Here is a 19,805-nt window from a genome sequence, read left to right on the forward strand (position 1 = left end):
TTCACTCATCCCAACAAGAGAAAGTCCAACCATCTTCCCTTGGAAAAAAATTGCATTACCATCAATCAGCCCCCAACTCTTCAATATGTTGGGGGTTACCATTGACCAGAAATTTAACTGGATCAGCCATATACATACTGTGGCTAAAAGAGCAGGTCAGAGGCTGGGAATGCTGTGGGGAGTAACTCATCTGACTCCTCACAGCCTGTCCACCATCTACAAGGCACAAGTTAGCAGTGTCTCCACTTGCCTGGATGAGTGCAGCTCCAACAAGATTCAAGAAGGTTGACACCAAGGACAAATCAGCCAGCTTGATTGGCACCTCATTCACCACCTTCAACATCTACTGCCTCAACCACCAACACACAATGACAGCTGTGTGTACCATCTACACGATGCGCTGCAGCAACTCACCGAGGATCCTTAGGCAGCACATACCAAACCCACAACATCTAGCACCTAGAAGGACATGGACAGCAGATGTTTGGGTACACTGCCACCTGCAAGTTTCCTTCCAAGCCACTCATTATCCTGACTTGGAATTATATCACCGTTCCCTCACTGTTGATGGGTCAAAATCCTGGAACTCCCTAACAGCACAGTGGGTGTACTTACACCACATGGAATGCAGCAATTCAAAAACATGGCTCACCACTGCCTTCTCAAGGGCAATTAGGGGTGGATAATTAAAATGCTGGCTTAGCTAGCAACATACACATCCCATAAAAGAATTAAAAAGCAAATTGAGCTTACTAGAGGGTAATCACTGAACAATAATAGGAAATTGTTGAGTGGGATGGTTCGGTTTAGTCCAAACAAATGTCACCTTAAGAAAATTAATATAAATAAGTTAAGATAAGGAGGGAGAATAGCCTCTATATATATCATCCCAGAAAAACTGAAAGCCTTCCAATTAAATAATTATGGAAATATACATTAAACGTCCAAGAAGCAAAGAAAGACCTGAAAAAAAGTATAGCTGTAGACATAAATGATAACAGTAAAAAAAAAAATTCAGTACCTTAACATTAATCAATAATCTGAATCATCAATGTCATCGAGTTTTCACCCAAGCGCCAGAGGTGACCGTGAAAGAGATTTATAAGTGATTTATGGTCATTATGAGGGAACCAAAGGAGCCGCTGAATACTGGGGAGCTGCAGATAGACTGGGAGCAAACTAATGTTCAAAGCAAATGCAAACTTCAGTAAAGAGATCAATTTACAGGACTAAACTGGAGGGTTATCTGATCCATGTCAACATGGACTCAGAACGGAAATATCTGGCCCATATTCTGGATTTTTCTTTGTGACACAACTGAATTTTGAAAGGCCTACAATACATTGTACCCATCCAAAAAAAACTTTGGATAAAGATCTGAACGAAATGCTTTTTAGTTAAGCTCAGTGTCATGGAGAGTCGGGGTAAATTTTAGGAATGAAAATAAATTTGTCAAAGGTTGTAATCCATAGATAGTGCTCAATATTGATCAAATATTGATTTTAGGATCAGCACTTTCTAATTTCAATCAGCAAAATTGATTCCCAAATTCAATGCAAATTGATTAAATTAGCAAATGATATCAAAATCAGGAGGGAGGTCTTGTGGTGCGGTGTAGCTTCCTTACCTCTGGGCCATAAGCTCCGGGTTGCCATGTAATGTGGATGTAGAGTGTGGTCGAACAGGTTGATTGTCAATCTGCCTAACGGATGTAAAAACTGGGACAGTTTCATGGTCAGCCATGCTACAGAAGGTAATGGCAAATCACTGCACTGCTTTGTCAAGCATAGTCATGGATCACTCCATGGCGATCCATGATCTCCAACACCCTGAACGAGAAGGAGGATCAAACTCAAGGGACAATTAATACCGAGGCGCCAACTCGGTAATTCATGTAAATGATGTAAGCAGCTGTAAACTAAATTTAATACAGTTGTGTATAAAGTGTTTTTAAAATTATTTCTCCGGATGTGGGCATCACTGACTAGGCCAGCACTTTTACTGCCCATCCCTTATTGCCCTTGAGAAGTTGCTGGTCAGCTGCCTTCTTGAACGCTGGAGTCCATGTGATGTCGGTACACCCACAGTGCTTTTGGTGAGGGAGTTCCAGGAGTTTGACGCAAAGGCAATGAAGAAATGGCCAATATATTTCCAAGTCAGGATGGTGTGTTGCTTGGAGGGGAACCTGTAGGTGGAGGTGTTCCCATGCATATGCTGCCCTTGTCCTTCTAGGTGGCAGAGGTTGCAGGTTTGGAAGGTTCATTGGAACGAGCTTTGGTGAGTTGCTGCAGTGAATCTTGTTGATGGTACACAGTGCTGCCACTGTGCGTCAGTGATGGAGTGAGTGGATATTGAAAGTGGATGGGTGTCAATCAAGCAGACTGCTTTGTCTCGATGGTGTGGAGCTTCTTGAGTGTTGTTGGAGCTGCACTCATTCAGGCAAGAAGAGAGTATTCCATGAGCAGAATTAGGCCACTCGGCCCATCGAATCTGCTCTGCCATTCAATCATGGCTGATATTTTTGTCATCCCCATTCTCCTGCCTTCTCCCCATAACCCCTGATCCCCTTATTAATCAAGACCTATCTATCTCTGTCCTAAAGACATTCAGTGATTTGGCTTCCACAGCTTTCTGCATCCTTCTGAACTCCGAGTACAGACCCAGAGTCCCCAACTGTTCCTCATACGACAAGCTCTTCATTCCAGGTAAATTTCTTGTGAACCTCCTCTGGACCCCTTCCAAGGCCTGCACATCCTTCCTTAGATACGGGGCCCAAAACTGCTCACAATATTCCACATGGGATCTGACCAGAGCCTTATACAGCCTCAGATGTCTATCCCTGAATTGGACACAGTATACCAAATGTGGCCTAACAAACGTTCTATATAACTGTAACAATTTTTGAGCTTTTATACTCGATACCCCATCCTATGAAGGCAAGCGTGCCATATGCTTTCTTTACCACCATTTCCACCTGTGCTGCAACGTTTAAAGATCTGTGGACCTGCACACCCAGATCTCTCTGTGTCTCTATGCTCCTGATGATTCTGCCATTTATTTTATAGCTCCCACCTGAATTGGATCTACACTCAACTGAATTCCCAGCCCCTGTCCTGCTCTGGTAGCCACAAGATTTGTATGGCTGGTCCAGTTCAGTTTCTGGTCAATGATAACGCCCAGGAAGTTGATAGTTGGGGATTCAGCAATGATAGTACTGGTAATGAATGCCTAGGGGAGATTGTTGGATTATCTCTTGTTGAAGATGGTCGTTGTCTGGCACCTGTGACTTATCAGCCCAAGCCTGAATGTTGTCCAGGTTTTCTACTTATGGACATGGACTGTTTCAGCATCTGAGGACTTGCGAATGATACTGAATATTCTGCAATCATTAGCGAACATCCTCACTTTTGACCTTATGATAGAGAGAAGGTCATTGATGACACAGCTGAAGATGGTTGGGCCAAGGACACTACCCTGAGGAACTCCTGCAGTGATGACCTGGAATTTGATGACCTCCAATAATCACATCCATCTTCCTTGCTGCCAGGTATGACTCCATCCAGTGGAGCGTTTCCCCCCCCTGATTCTCATTGACTCCAGTTTTGCTAGAGTTTCTTGATGCCATGCTTGGTAAAATGCTGCCTTGATGTCAAGAGCAGTAGTCATTCTCACCTCTCCTCTGGAGTTCAACTCTTTTACCCATATTTGGACCAAGGCAGTAATGAGGTCAGGAGCTGAGTGACCCTGGTCGAACCCAAACTGAGCATCAGTGACTAGGTTATTGCTGAGTAAGTGCCACTGGTCAGCACTGTCGCGCCCCCTTCCATCATTTTGCTGATTGTCGAGACAAATGAGGGGGTGATTGGCTCGGTTGGATTCATCCTATCTTTTGTGGGCAGGACATAACCTGGACAGTTTTCCATATTGCCAGGCCAATGCTAGTGTTGTAGCTGTACTGGAACAACTTGCCTAGTTCTGGAGCGCAAGTCTTCACCACTGTTGCCAGAATGCTGTCAAGGCCCATAGCCTTTGTAATATCACTGCCTTCAGCCATTTCTTGATGTCAAATTGGCTGAAGATTGGCCCCTGTGATGCTGGAGACCGAGATGGATCATCCACTCAGCACTAGGGTTTCCTATGGAAAGGAAAAATGGCACATTCCATTAATGTGTCAAAACAGCAAGTGCTGAAGTTGCAAAGGATTGATCCTGATAGACTTCGCTCTCATCTTAGCCTGTCATCACAGAGCAGGATTTAGCCAAACAAGTAGAATGCTGAACTATACATCTAAAACTGTACACTAAAAGACATGCTCGAACAATATTTGGTGACCGACCAGACCGCACCTCAAGTACTGTGTTTGGCTCTATTCACCGAGCCCCAAGGAAAACCTTAAAGGACCTGCAGCAGGACTTCACAGTGGAATAGTAGAGGTGAAATCGCTGCGGTTATTTAAGAAACATAATGCGTGGATTGAATTTACTGTCTGTCTCTGAATTAACTAATTAAACTAATCCAAATGGCTGCCTTATCCATATTTATCTTGTGATAACAACAATGACTACACTTTGGAAGTGATCATTGGATATGATACACTGAGACTTGATGGAGCACTATATAAATATTATTTCCCTTGAGATGTATTTATTATTGGGAAGAAAAATTGAGATGGTGGATGCTGTACTTTGGAGGTGTGATAGTAGGGAGCATGGAGGTTTGAAACAACGGAGCTTTATTTATAGTGTGTTAACTCTTACATGGCTGTTCTTCTCTCTCTGTTTCCCGCGTTATAACTTTTTTTTAACAAATAATTTTTATTAAGATTTTCATAAAATATCAATAACAAAATGAAAAAGGAACCCAACAGGGTTAAGTACAAAACACAGTCTAGAAAAGCAACCCGTTCCCCCCTGTACATAAATAATAAATTAACATTGACACCCCGACCTAACACAACAGGTATATACACCCCCTCAGACCCCCCAGTGTAAATGAAAACAAAAATAAAGTGGAACCCCCCCCCCCCCCGAGTTGCTGCTGCCATTGACCAATGTCTACCGTTCTGCCAAGAAGTCTAAGAACGGTTGCCACCGCCTAAAGAACCCTTGTACCGACCCTCTCAAAGCGAATTTCACCCTCTCCAACTTAATAAACCCCGCCATATCGTTGATCCAGGATTCCACGCTTGGGGGCCTCGAATCCTTCCACTGAAGAAGAATCCTACGCCAGGCTACCAGGGACGCAAAGGCCAGAATACCGGCCTCTTTCGCCACCTGCACTCCCGGCTCCTCTGCGACCCCAAATATTGCAAACCCCACAGCACGGTTTGACCCTGGATCCTACCACCCTCGACACCGTCCTCGCTACGCCCTTCCAAAATTCCTCCAGCGCTGGCACACCCAGAACATATGGGTGTGATTTGCTGGGCTCCCTGAGCACCGAACACACCTGTCCTCACCCCCAAAAAACCGGCTCATCCTTGTCCCGGTCATGTGTGCCCTGTGCAGCACTTTAAACTATGAGGCTGAGCCTCGCGCACGATGAGGAAGAGTTCACCCTCCCTAGGGCATCTGCCCACGTCCCTTCCTCAATCTCCTCTCCCAACTCCTCCTCCCACTTGCCTTTCACCTCCACCACCGAGGCCTCCTCCTCCTCCTGCATCACCTGGTAGGTTTCCGAGATCTTCCCCACTCCAACCCACCCCCCGAGAGCACCCTGCCCTGTACTGTGTGTGGCAGCAGCCGCGGGAATTCCACCACCTGCCGCCTGGCAAACGCCCTTACCTGTAAGGTGTTCCCCGGGGGGGAGCCCGTATTTCTCCTCCAGCTCACCCAGGCTCGCGAACTTCCCGTCCACAAACGGGTCCCCCAACCTTCGTATCCCTGCCCTGTGCCACCCCGAAAACCCTCCATCTGTTCTCCCTGGGACGAACCGGTGGTTCCCCCGTATTGTGGTCCACACCGAGGCCCCAGCTTCCCCCCCTGTGCCGCCTCCACTGCCCCCAGATTTTGAGGGCAGCCGCCACCACCGGGCTCGTGGTATACCTCCTTGGAGGGAACGGCAGCGGCGCCGTTGCCAACGCCCCAGACTCGTATCCACACACTACGCCGTCTCCAACCTCTTCCATGCAGCCCACTTGCGCACCATCGTCGCATTGGCAGCCCAGTAGTACCCACAGAGGTTGGGCAGCGCCAGTCCCCCCCCTATCTCTACTCCGCTCCAGGAACACCCTTCTCACCCTCGGAGTCCTTCGTGCCCACACAAACCCCATTATACTCCTGTTGACCCGCCTAAAAAAGGCCTTCGGGATAAACACGGGGAGGCACTGGAACAGGAACAAAAGCCTTGGGAACACCGTCATTTTGACTGACTGCACCCTACCCGCCAAGGACAGCGGCAACGCGTCCCACCTCTTGAACTCCTCCTCCATTTGCTCCACCAGCCTTGTGAAATTAAGCCTATGCAGGGCCCCCCAGCTCCTAGCCACCTGGACACCCAAATACCTGAAGCTCCTCTCCGCCCTTTTTAATGGGAGCCTGCTAATCCCCCTCTCCTGCCCCCCTGGGTGAACCACGAACAGCTCGCTCTTCCCCATGTTGAGCTTGTACCCCGAGAAATCCCCGAATTCCCTCAGGATCCTCATTACCTCTGGCATTCCCCCCACCGGGTCCGCCACATATAGCAGCAAGTCGTCCGCATAAAGCGACACCCTATGCTCCTCCCCACCCCGCACCAAGCCCCTCCAGTTCCTCGACTCCCTCAGTGCCATAGCCAGGGGTTCAATAGCCAGTGCGAAGAGCAGGGGGGACCCCTGTCTCGTCCCTTGGTGCAATCAAAAGTACTTGGACCTCCTCCTGATTGTGGCCACACTTGCCAACGGGGCCTCATACAACAGCCTAACCCACCTGACAAACCCCGCCCCAAGCCCAAACCTCTTCAGCACCTCCCACAGGTACCCCCACTCTACTCTATCGAAGGCTTTCTCAGCGTCCATCGCCACCACTATCTCCGCCTCCCCCTCCCTCGCCGGTTTCATGATAACGTTCAAAAGCCTCCGCACATTCGTGTTCAACTGCCTCCCCTCACGAACCCCGTCTGGTCTTCGTGGATGATCTGCGGCACACAATCCTCGTGGCTAGGACCTTCGCCAGCACCTTGGCATCTACGTTTAGCAACAAAATCGGCCTGTAAGACCCACACTGCAGGGGATCCTGGTCCCGCTTCAGGATCAAGGAGATCAGTGCCCGGGACATTGTCGGGGACAAGGCCCCCCCATCCCTTGCCTCATTGAAGGTCCTAACTAGCAACGGGCCCAACAGGTCCATATATTTTTTATAGAATTCAACCGGGAAACCGTCCGGCCCCAGTGCCTTCCCCGCCTGCATGCTTCCTATCCCTTTGGTCAGCTCCTCCAGCCCAATCGGGGCCCCCAATCCTGCCACCAGTCCCTCCTCCACCTTCGGAAACCTCAATTGGTCCAGGAAGCGGCCCATCCCTCCCTCCCCCCAGTGTGGGCTCGGACCAGTACAATTCCTCATAGGAGTCCCTGAAGACCCCATTGATGCCAACCCCACTCCGCACCACACTCCCTCCCCTGTTCTTAACTCCCCCGATCGCCCTAGCTGCGTCCCGCTTCCGAAGCTGATGCGCCAGCATCCGGCTTGCCTTTTCCCCATACTTGTAAATCGCCCCCTGGGCCTTCCTCCACTGCACCTCCGCCTTCCTGGTGGTCACCAGGTCGAATTTGGCCTGGAGGCTGCGCCTCTTCCTCAACAGTCCTTCCTCGGGCACCTCCGCATACCTCCTGTCTACCCTCACCATCTCCCCCACCAGCCTCCCTCTCTCCCCCCGCTCCGTCCTCTCCTTGTGGGCCCTAATGGAGATCAGCTCTCCCCTAACCACCGCCTTCAGCGCCTCCCATACCATCCCCACTCGGATCTCCCCGTTATCGTTGGCCTCCAGATACCTCTCTATACTTCCTCGGACCCGCTCGCTCACCTCGTCCGCCAACAGCCCCACCTCCAAGCGCCACAACTGGCGCTGGTCCCTCTCCTCCCCCAGCTCTCAGCCCACCCAATGCGGGGCGTGGTCCGAAATGGCTATCGCCGAGTAGTCGGTATCCTCTACTCTTGCTATCAGCGCCCTACTCAAAATAAAAAAGTAGATTCGGGAATAAGCCTTATGGACATGTGAGAAGAATGAAAATTTCCTAGCCCCCGGCCTTGCAAATCTCTGAGGGTCCACCCCTGCCACCTGGTCCATAAACCCCCTCGGCACTCTAGCCGCCGCCGGCTTCCTACCCATCCTAGACCTGGAGCGATCCAGTGCCGGATCCAGCACCGTGCGTTAGGACTTATGACATCACTTCCAGTGAATACTTTAGCACAACAGAGCTTCACTAGAGCTAATGAGAATTAATATAAATACATACATGTTGTCCAGGTCTTGCTACCTATAGCTGGGTACAGTGGTTAGCACTACTGCCTCACAGCTCCAGGGACCTGGGTTCAATTCTGGCCTCGAGGGGGGGGCCTGTTTGTGTGAAGTTTTTACGTTCTCCCCGTGTCTACGTGGGTTTCCTCCGGGTGCTCCGGTTTCCTCCCACAGTCCAAATATGTGCAGGTTCGAGGGATTGACCATGCTAAATTGCCCCTTAGTGTCCAAAAAGGTTAGGTGGGGGTTACTGGGCTACAGGGATAGTGTGAGAAGACGTGGGCTTAAGTAGGGTGCTCTTTCCAATGGCCGGTGCAGTTTCAATGGGCCAAATGGCCTCCTTCTACACTGTAACTTCTATGATTCTATGATAACATTTCCTCCCCCTCCCCTAAATTGAACTTTCCCAACAAGTTCAACATGCACAATAGTCAATAATTCAGACTGAGGTCTGGAGGTCATCGCTCTTTGAACTGTTGATGGCAAACCTCTGACGTCTTCTTTACACTGGTGGTAACCTCTGTCTTTCTGTTTCTGTCTTTTTTTTTAAAATATATTTTATTGAACATTTTTTCTAAACAACATTTTTCCCTCTTACAAAACAAACGGAACGATAACAAAATAGAAATTTTTAACAATACACAAGTAACAAAACCCCATTATCTATTGACCTATACTAAACTAAACCCCTCCCCCCTCTCCCCCCCCCCCCCCCCCCCCCCTTCCCCCTGGGTTGCTGCTGCTGGTCATCTGTCTTCCCTCTAACGTTCCCTTAGGTAGTCGAGAAATGGCTGCCACCGCCTGGTGAACCCTTGAGACGATCCTCTCAGGGCAAACTTTATCTGCTCCAGTTTGATAAACCCCGCCATATCGTTTACCCAGGCCTCCAGTCCGGGGGGTTTCGCCTCCTTCCACATAAGTAGGATCCTGCGCCAGGCTACTAGGGACGCAAAGGCCACGACATCGGCCTCTTTCGCCTCCTGCACTCCCGGCTCTTCCGCAACTCCAATTAGAGCTAACCCCCAGCTTGGTTTGACCCGGGCATTCACCACCTGCGAGATCACTCCCGTCACTCCCTTCCAATATCCTTCCAGTGCCGGGCACGCCCAAAACATATGTGCGTGGTTTGCCGGGCTCCCACCACACCTCCCACATCTGTTCTCCACTCCAAAGAACCTGCTCAATCTTGCCCCCGTTATGTGTGCTCTATGTAGCACCTTAAATTGAAGCAGGCTAAGCCTGGCGCATGAGGAAGAGGAGTTTACCCTGCTTAGGGCATCAGCCCACATACCCTCTTCTATCTCCTCCCCTAATTCTTCTTCCCACTTTCCCTTTAGTTCTCCCACCGACTCCTCCCCCTCTTCCCTCATCTCCCTGTAAATCTCTGACACCTTGCCCTCTCCGACCCACACCCCTGAAAGCACCCTGTCCTGTATCCCCTGTGTCAGGAGCAACGGAAATTCCCTCACCTGTTGTCTAGTAAACGCCCTCACCTGCATATATCTCAAGAAATTTCCCTGGGGTAACTTATACTTTTCCTCCAATGCTCCCAAGCTCGCAAAAGTCCCATCTATGAATAAATCTCCCACCTTCCTAATTCCCAACTGGTACCAGCTCTGAAATCCTCCATCCATTCTTCCTGGGGCGAACCTATGGTTGTTCCTGATAGGGGACCCCACCAGGGCTCCCCGCACCCCTCTCTGTCGCCTCCACTGTCCCCATATGTTCAGTGTTGCCGCCACCACCGGGTTCGTGGTATACTTTTTAGGTGAGAGCGGTAGCGGTGCCGTCATCAGCGCCTCTAAACTCGTCCCTTTACAGGACTTTCTCTCCAGTCTTTTCCACGCCGCTCCCTCACCTTCCATCATCCATCTACGTATCATTGCCACATTGGCGGCCCAATAATAATCTCCCAAGTTCGGTAGTGCCAGTCCTCCTCTATCCCTACTACGCTGAAGGAAACCCCTCCTTACTCTCGGAACTTTCCCTGCCCACACAAAGCTCGTGATGCTCCTGTCTATTTTATTAAAAAAGGTCCTGGTGATTAATATAGGGAGACACTGAAATACAAATAAGAACCTCAGGAGGACCATCATCTTAATTGCTTGCACCCTGCCCGCCAGCGATAAAGGCTGCATGTCCCACCTCTTGAAGTCCTCCTCCATTTGTTCTACCAGCCGTGTCAAATTAAGTCTGTGCAAGGTTCCCCAGCTCTAGCGATCTGAATCCCCAGGTATCGGAAGTTTCTTTCCACTTTCCTTAGCGGTAAGCCTTCTATCTCTCTACTCTGGTCCCCTGGATGTATCACAAATAATTCACTCTTCCCCATGTTTAGCCTATACCCCGAGAATTCCCCGAACCTCCTCAAAACTCGCATAACCTCTATCACCCCCCCCCCCCCCCCCCCCGCTGGGTCCGACACGTATAGCAATAGGTCATCCGCGTATAATGAGACTCGATGTTCTTCTCCCCCTCTAATCACCCCTCTCCATTTCCTGGAGTCTCTCAACGCCATGGCTAGAGATTCAATTGCCAACGCAAACAACAATGGAGACAGTGGGCATGGCATCCCTGTCTTGTTCCCCTATATAATCGGAAATACTCCGATCTATGTCGACCTGTAACTACGCTTGCCGTTGGTGCCCCATAAAGAAGTCTAACCCAGCGAATAAACCCGTTCCCAAACCTCCTTAACACTTCCCATAAATACTCCCACTCCACCCTATCAAATGCCTTCTCTGCGTCCATTGCCGCCACTATCTCTGCCTCCCCCTCCACTGGGGGCATCATTATCACCCCTAACAGTCGTCGCACGTTAACATTCAGTTGTCTCCCTTTTACGAACCCTGTCTGGTCTTCGTGCACCACCCCCGGGACACAGTCCTCTATCCTCGATGCCAGTACCTTTGCCAGCAACTTGGCGTCCACGTTCAATAGTGAAATAGGTCTATAGGACCCGCACTGCAACGGATCTTTGTCTCTCTTCAAAATTAGCGATATCGTCGCCTCCGACATCGTCGGGGGTAGAGTCCCCCCTTCCCTGGCCTCATTGAACGTCCTCGCCATTAACGGGGCCAACAAGTCCACATATTTTCTGTAGTATTCCACCAGGAACCCGTCCGGCCCCGGAGCCTTCCCTGCCTGCATGCTTCCCAGTCCCTTAATAACCTCATCCACCTCAATCGGCGCCCCCAGGCCTGCCACCTCCCGCTCCTCCACTTTCGGGAACCTCAATTGGTCCAGGAACTGCCGCATCCCCTCCTCTCCCCCTGGGGGTTGAGACCTATACAGTTCCTCATAAAAGGTCTTAAACACCTCATTTATCTTTCCTGGCCTTCGCACAGTGTCTCCCCTTTCATCCCTAATTCCTCCTCTCTCCCTCGCTGCTGCCCTCTTTCGCAGTTGGTGCGCCAACAGGCGACTAGCCTTTTCCCCATATTCGTACCTCCTCCCCTGTGCCTTCCTCCACAGTACCTCCGCCTTTCTGGTGGTCAGAAGGTCAAACTCGGTCTGGAGTCGTCTCCTCTCCCTGTACAGCTCCTCCTCCGGGGTCTCTGCAAATTCCCTGTCCACCCTTAAAATTTCCCCCAGTAATCTATCCCTTTCCTTGGCCTCTGTTTTTCTTTTGTGGGCCCCAATAGAGATCAGCTCTCCTCTGACCACCGCTTTTAGTGCTTCCCAGACCACTCCCACAGGGACCTCGCCTTCGTCATTGACCTCCAGGTATCTCTCAATACACCCCCTCACTCTTGCGCACACTCCCTCATCCGCCATCAGTCCCACATCTAATCGCCAGAGTGTTCTCTGCTCCCTGTCCTCTCCTACTTCCAGGTCCACCCAATGTGGGGCATGATCCGAAACCGCTATGGCTGAGTATTCAGCTTCTTCCACCCTAGAGATCAGCGACCTTCCTACAACAAAAAAATCTATCCGGTAGTACACTTTATGGACATGGGAGAAGAAGGAATACTCCCTAGCCCTAGGTCTTAGAAATCGCCATGGATCCACTCCCCCCATTTGGTCCATAAACCCTTTAAGTACCTTGGCCGCTGCCGGCCTTCTTCCGGTCCTTGAGCTGGATCTATCTAGCCCCGGGTCCAGCACCGTATTGAAGTCCCCTCCTAAAATCAAATTTCCTGCCTCCAGGTCCGGTATACGCCCCAGCATCCGTCTCATGAATCCCGCATCGTCCCAATTTGGGGCATACACATTAACCAACACGACCTCCATTCCCTCCAGCCTACCACTCACCATTACATATCTACCTCCGCTATCTGCTACGATGTTCTTTGCTTCAAATGCTACCCGTTTCCCCACCAAAATGGCCACCCCTCTGTTCTTTGCGTCCAGTCCTGAGTGGAACACCTATCCCACCCATCCTTTCCTTAGCCTATCTTGGTCCGCCACCTTTAGGTGCGTCTCTTGGAGCATAGCCACGTCTGCCCTTAGTCCTTTCAAATGCGCGAGCGCTCGGGCCCTTTTTATCGGTCCATTCAGGCCTCTCACGTTCCACGTGATCAGCCTCACTAGGGGGCTACCTGCCCCCCACCCGTGTCGACTAGCCATTACCTTCTCTAGGCCAGTCCCATATCCCGCCTCCGCGCTCCCGCTCGCTCCCCCAGCGTCGCACACCGTCCCCGACCACCCACTCTTTAGCCATTCCCTTTTGGATTTCCGCAGCAGCAACCCAGTTGTCCCCCCCCCCCCCGCTAGATCCCTATCTAGCTTGATTGCTCCCCCCATATCACTTCCGTAAGTCAGCTGACTTCAACTGACCCCGGCTACTCCTGCTCACTCCTCGACCCCCCCGGTGTGAGGGAACTCCCATCCGCCTTGCGCCTGTTTTCCCGCCTTATTCTTTCTGGCGCGGGAACATCCCTTTACCTGACCCGCCTCTTATGGCGCAGCTCCCTTTCCCCTCCCGCTCCCCTTCCCCATTCTCCGACTATGTCCCGTCTTTCCCCCCTCACCGGCGCCCACATTTCCCCAGTGTCTCCCCCCTTCCCTGTTTACTTCTCAATTAACTTTCACCATAACATTAACAAAACAATAACAATAACAATTCCCTGCAGCATCCGTCCCTCAGTTCCGGTCCAGTTTCTCTTCTTTAATAAAGGTCCATGCTTCCTCCGCCGTCTCGAAGTAATAGTGTCTCTCCTGATACGTGACCCATAGTCTTGCCGGCTGCAGCATCCCAAACCTCACCTTTTTGTGCAAAACCTCTTTGGCTCGGTTGAAGCTCGCCCTCCTTCTCGCCACCTCCGCACTCCAATCCTGGTATATCCGTACCACCGCATTCTCGCATCTGCTACTCCGCACCTTTTTAGCCCATCTCAGGACCTCTTCTCTGACCTTAAGGCGGTAGAATCGGACGATTATCGCCCTCGGTGGTTCTCCCACTTTTGGTCTTCTCGCCGGGATCCGACCTGCCCACTCCACCTCCATTGGGCCCGCAGGGGCCTCAGCACCCATCAGTGAGCTCAGCATCTTACTTGCGTACGCTCCACAGTCCACTCCTTCCACACCCTCAGGGAGACCTAGTATCCTAAGATTCTTCAGGCTGCAGCCGCCGCCGCCGGTTTTTTCCTCCGTCGTTCGGGGGGGACTCCCTTCCCACACACCCCACACCGGGTTGCTCGGCCGAAAAAATCCCCGTTGGGGCTCTTAAAAGAGCCCGAAGGTCCGTCGGAGCTGGAGCCGCCGAAACGTGCGGCTAGCTCATCCTCACCGCAACCGGAAGTCCCCTGTTTCTGTCTTTACACTCAGCTCATCAATGTTGGGTTTAACCGGCATTGACATAGGCACTTGAGGTTTTCCCTGTGTCTGATCAGAAGGTAAGGTGTTGCATTCATCAACAGTGCCTGTTAGTGTCAGGTAGTCGGAAAGGTCAAGTCATGACTGAATTTTCTGCAGGCCCCGATTTTGTTCTTCGAGCCAGTAACTAGTCTGCATGTCTCCTCCAGATAACATCATCTCTGGCCTGGACAGTATAAGAAGCCAGTCCAACCTGTGCAAGGATTGTGGCAGGAACCCATTTCTCCTAAACACGTGGCTAAACAGCTGGTGTAGGAGGGAGGGTTTCCATTATCTGGACCACTGGGAGCTCTTCCGGGGCAGGTGTGACCTGTATAAGAAGGACGGGTTGCATCTAAACCGGAGAGGCATAAATATCCTGGCCGCGAGGCTTGCTAGTGTCACGCGGGAGGGTTTAAACTAGTATGGCAGGGGGGTGGGCACGGGAGCAATAGGTCAGAAGGTGAGAGCATTGAGGGAGAACTAGGGAATAGGGACAGTGTGGCTCTGAGGCAGAGCAGACAGGGAGAAGTTGCTGAACACAGCGGGTCTGGTGGCCTGAAGTGCATATGTTTTAATGCAAGGAGCATTACGGGTAAGGCAGATGAACTTAGAGCTTGGATTAGTACTTGGAACTATGATGTTGTTGCCATTACAGAGACCTGGTTGAGGGAAGGGCAGGATTGGCAGCTAAACGTTCCAGGATTTAGATGTTTCAGGCGGGATAGAGGGGGATGTAAAAGGGGAGGCGGAGTTGCGCTACTTGTTCGGGAGAATATCACAGCTGTACTGCGAGAGGACACCTCAGAGGGCAGTGAGGCTATATGGGTAGAGATCAGGAATAAGAAGGGTGCAGTCACAATGTTGGGGGTATACTACAGACCTCCCAACAGCCAGCGGGAGATAGAGGAGCAGATAGGTAGACAGATTTTGGAAAAGAGTAAAAACAACAGGGTTGTGGTGATGGGAGACTTCAACTTCCCCAATATTGACTGGGACTCACTTAGTGCCAGGGGCTTAGACGGGGCGGAGTTTGTAAGGAGCATCCAGGAGAGCTTCTTAAAACAATATGTAGACAGTCCAACTAGGGAAGGGGCAGTACTGGACCTGGTATTGGGGAATGAGCCCGGCCAGGTGGTAGATGTTTCAGTAGGGGAGCATTTCGGTAACAGTGACCACAATTCAGTAAGTTTTAAAGTACTGGTGGACAAGGATAAGAGTGGTCCGAGGATGAATGTGCTAAATTGGGGGAAGGCTAATTATAACAATATTAGGCGGGAACTGAAGAACATAGATTGGGGGCGGATGTTTGAGGGCAAATCAACATCTGACATGTGGGAGGCTTTCAAGTGGCAGTTGAAAGGAATACAGGACCGGCATGTTCCTGTGAGGAAGAAAGATAAATACAGCAATTTTCGGGAACCTTGGATGACGAGTGATATTGTAGGCCTCGTCAAAAAGAAAAAGGAGGCATTTGTCAGGGCCAAAAGGCTGGGAACAGACGAAGCCTGGGTGGAATATAAGGAAAGTAGGAAGGAACTTAAGCAAGGAGTCAGGAGGGCTAGAAGGGGTCACGAAAAATCATTGGCAAATAGGGTTAAGGAAAATCCCAAGGCTGTTTACACGTACATAAAAAGCAAGAGGGTAGCCAGGGAAAGGGTTGGCCCACTGAAGGATAGGCAAGGGAATCTATGTGTGGAGCCAGAGGAAATGGGCGAGGTACTAAATGAATACTTTGCATCAGTTTTCACCAAAGAGAAGGAATTGGTAGATGTTGAGTCTGGAGAAGGGGGTGTAGGTAGCCTGGGTCACATTGTGATCCAAAAAGACGAGGTGTTGGGTGTCTTAAAAAATATTAAGGTAGATAAGTCCCCAGGGCCTGATGGGATCTACCCCAGAATACTGAAGGAGGCTGGAGAGGAAATTGCTGAGACCTTGACAGAAATCTTTGGATCCTCACTGTCTTCAGGGGATGTCCCGGAGGACTGGAGAATAGCCAATGTTGTTCCTCTGTTTAAGAAGGGTAGCAAGGATAATCCCGGGAACTACAGGCCGGTGAGCCTTACTTCAGTGGTAGGGAAATTACTGGAGAGAATTCTTCGAGACAGGATCTACTCCCATTTGGAAGCAAATGGACGTATTAGTGAGAGGCAGCACGGTTTTGTGAAGGGGAGGTCGTGTCTCACTAACTTGATAGAGTTTTTTGAGGAGGTCACTAAGATGATTGATGCAGGTAGGGCAGTAGATGTTGTCTATATGGACTTCAGTAAGGCCTTTGACAAGGTCCCTCATGGTAGACTAGTACAAAAGGTGAAGTCACACGGGATCAGGGGTGAGCTTGCAAGGTGGATACAGAACTGGCTAGGCCATAGAAGGCAGAGAGTAGCAATGGAGGGATGCTTTTCTAATTGGAGGGCTGTGACCAGTGGTGTTCCACAGGGATCAGTGCTGGGACCTTTGCTCTTTGTAGTATATATAAATGATTTGTAGGAAAATGTAACTGGTCTGATTAGTAAGTTTGCAGACGACACAAAGGTTGGTGGAATTGCGGATAGCGATGAGGACTGTCGGAGGATACAGCAGGATTTAGATTGTCTGGAGACTTGGGCGGAGAGATGGCAGATGGAGTTTAATCCGGATAAATGTGAGGTAATGCATTTTGGAAGGTCTAATGCAGGTAGGGATTATACAGTGAATGGTAGAACCCTCAAGAGTATTGAAAGTCAAAGAGATCTAGGAGTACAGGTCCACAGGTCATTGAAAGGGGCAACACAGGTGGAGAAGGTAGTCAAGAAGGCATACGGCATGCTTGCCTTCATTGGCCGGGGCATTGAGTATAAGAATTGGCAAGTCATGATGCAGCTGTATAGAACCTTAGTTAGGCCACACTTGGAGTATAGTGTTCAATTCTGGTCGCCACACTACCAGAAGGATGTGGAGGCTTTAGAGAGGGTGCAGAAGAGATTTACCAGAATGTTGCCTGGTATGGAGGGCATTAGCTATGAGGAGCGGTTGAATAAACTCGGTTTGTTCTCACTGGAACGAAGGAGGTTGAGGGGAGACCTGATAGAGGTATACAAAATTATGAGGGGCATAGACAGAGTGGATAGTCAGAGGCTTTTCCCCAGGGTAGAGGGGTCAATTACTAGGGGGCATAGGTTGAAGGTGAGAGGGGCAAGGTTTAGAGTAGATGTACGAGGCAAGTTTTTTACGCAGAGGGTAGTGGGTGCCTGGAACTCGCTACCGGAGGAGGTAGTGGAAGCAGGGACGATAGGGACATTTAAGGGGCATCTTGACAAATATATGAATAGGATGGGAATAGAAGGATGCGGACCCAGGAAGTGTAGAAGATTGTAGTTTAGTCGGGCAGCATGGTCGGCACGGGCTTGGAGGGCCGAAGGGCCTGTTCCTGTGCTGTACATTTCTTTGTTCTTTGTTGTTCCCCTGTGGAGTAATTCCTAGCCAAACTTCCTTGTCTTTGGTGGAAAACTCATTGCTTTGCCTTGCTCTCCCACCATTCCATTTGTACTTGCTGTCGTACAATCTCTTTAGTTTTCGGAGATTTCAACAGATCGAACGAAGAATGCAGTTGCCTTTTCATCATTAGTAATGCAGGAGTGGCCTTGGTTTTGGAATGTGCGGTATCCCTATACGCCAGTAGGAACTTGTTAAGACATTTGATCAGCGAATCCCGTTCCCTGGTTGCTCTCAAGGTATGCTTCATAATTTGGACGAAACATTCTGCTCGTCCAGTCGCAGCAGTGTGGTACAGTGAGGACTTAATATGCTGAAAACCATTCTCTTGTAAGAAACCTTAGAATTCTTGAGACAAATTGAGGTCCATTGTCACTTGCCACTTGTTCAGGGAATCCAAAACAACTAAACACTTCTCCTAGCTTCTCAGTCTTCTCTAATGAGGTAAATTTCATCACAGCGACCTCTGGCTACTTGGTGTGAGCATCGACTGTTCCCAAGAATGTATGTCCTTAAAAAGGTCCTGCAAAATCCACATGCGCACATTGACAAGCTGCTTCAGGCCATTCTTATGGATGCACCGGAGCTAAGGGTTGCAGGTGTCTTGCCCTCGCACAGGAAGAACATGCTCTAGCTTTCTCTTCAATTTCTGCATCCAGTCCGGGCCACCTGAAATAACTTCTCAATACTTTCTTCCTGCGTAGAACTCTGAAATGGCCCACATGTAGCTTCTCTAGCATCCGTTTCCTTGGTGGCAAAATAATAATTTTGAGCGCCCATAGAAGACATCCTGACAGTACTGACTGCTCCAGTTTCTTTGTATAGTAGGGTTTCAGGTTAGGTACTAGTTCCGAAGTCTTCCCTTGTAATATAATATCCATCACTTCTGAGAGTATTGGATCACTCCAAGTATGTTTCCTCACTTCTTTATTGACGATGTGTTGTCTAATTGTTCAAAGTAGAAGTTATTCCCATTTAAGCAGATTGACGTACTACCTGGCAGTGGTAATATTGAAAATCCATCCATATTACCATGTGGACTTGACTGTCGGTATTTAATGGAAAAGTATGTACAGACTAAAAAAAATGCCCTTCTTTGCATTCGACTTGTGGCAAGTGACGGAATTCCCCTGTGTCGTCCAAAAATGGTCGTTACTGGACAATGGTCGGTCAACTATGTGAACTTTCCCCCGTACAGGAATTGATGGAATTTCTTTACTCCAAAAATGATCCCTAATGCTTTCCGTTCAGTCTCGCATTAGTTACTTTCAGCTTTACTCAAGGTTCGAGAAGCAAAAACAATGGGACTTTCTTCACCCAATATCATTGCAAGATAACTGTAAGGGTAACACAGGAACAAAGTGTGTGAGAACTTCAGATTTAAGTATCGCTTCTTTGACCTGCACCAAAGCGTTATTACATTGAAATGACCACTTCTTGTTCACTGCAAGAGGTTATGTAATGGTTTCAAAATTATTGCCAAGTTTGGGACAAGTCTTCCATAGTAGTTCAACAATCCAGGAAGGAATGTAACTGGTTAATATTCTGAGGTGCAGGCGCCTCTGCCATGGCCTTAACCTTTGAAGGAGATTTGTGAAGGCCAGTGGCATCGATCACATGTTCCGAATACTCAATGGAGGATTGGAAGAACTCACATTTGTCCTTATGGACCCTCAGCCCATAGTCTCCCATTCTCTGGAGAGTGGCATCCAGATTTCAAAGATGTTCCTCTTCATCTCTTCTACTGACTAGGATGTCATCCAGATAGCAATGGACTCCACTCGGGAACTGATGATCCATTGTTCTTTGAAACAGTGTAGGAGCTGATGTGATACCAATCGGCAATCTTTGGTACTAGAGCAGGCCTTTATGTGTCACAATTTCCTGTGACTTCTTGTATACACTTGTAAGTAAGCTTGGCTCAGATCAGTTTTGCCGAAATGTTGGTCTCCTGCCAATCCCGCAAACAAATCATCAATGTTTTGTTGACCATTCAGCACATAATACTGGATTTATGGTGACTTCGAATTCCCCACAAATCCTTACAGATCCATCCTTCTTGATGACTGGAACTATTGGAGTGGCTCATACACAGCTTCCAAAGC

At 49.5% G+C, this 19,805-nt stretch overlaps 1 protein-coding gene across 1 annotated transcript in view; it reads left to right on the forward strand.

The window, feature by feature from the left end:
* The window catches only part of med12 (mediator complex subunit 12), a 225,697-nt gene that overhangs the window by 189,034 nt on the left and 16,858 nt on the right, over positions 1-19,805 (forward strand). The window lies entirely within an intron of this gene.

Source organism: Scyliorhinus torazame, chromosome 5, assembly GCF_047496885.1.
Source record: "Scyliorhinus torazame isolate Kashiwa2021f chromosome 5, sScyTor2.1, whole genome shotgun sequence".
Classification (NCBI taxonomy): domain Eukaryota; kingdom Metazoa; phylum Chordata; class Chondrichthyes; order Carcharhiniformes; family Scyliorhinidae; genus Scyliorhinus; species Scyliorhinus torazame.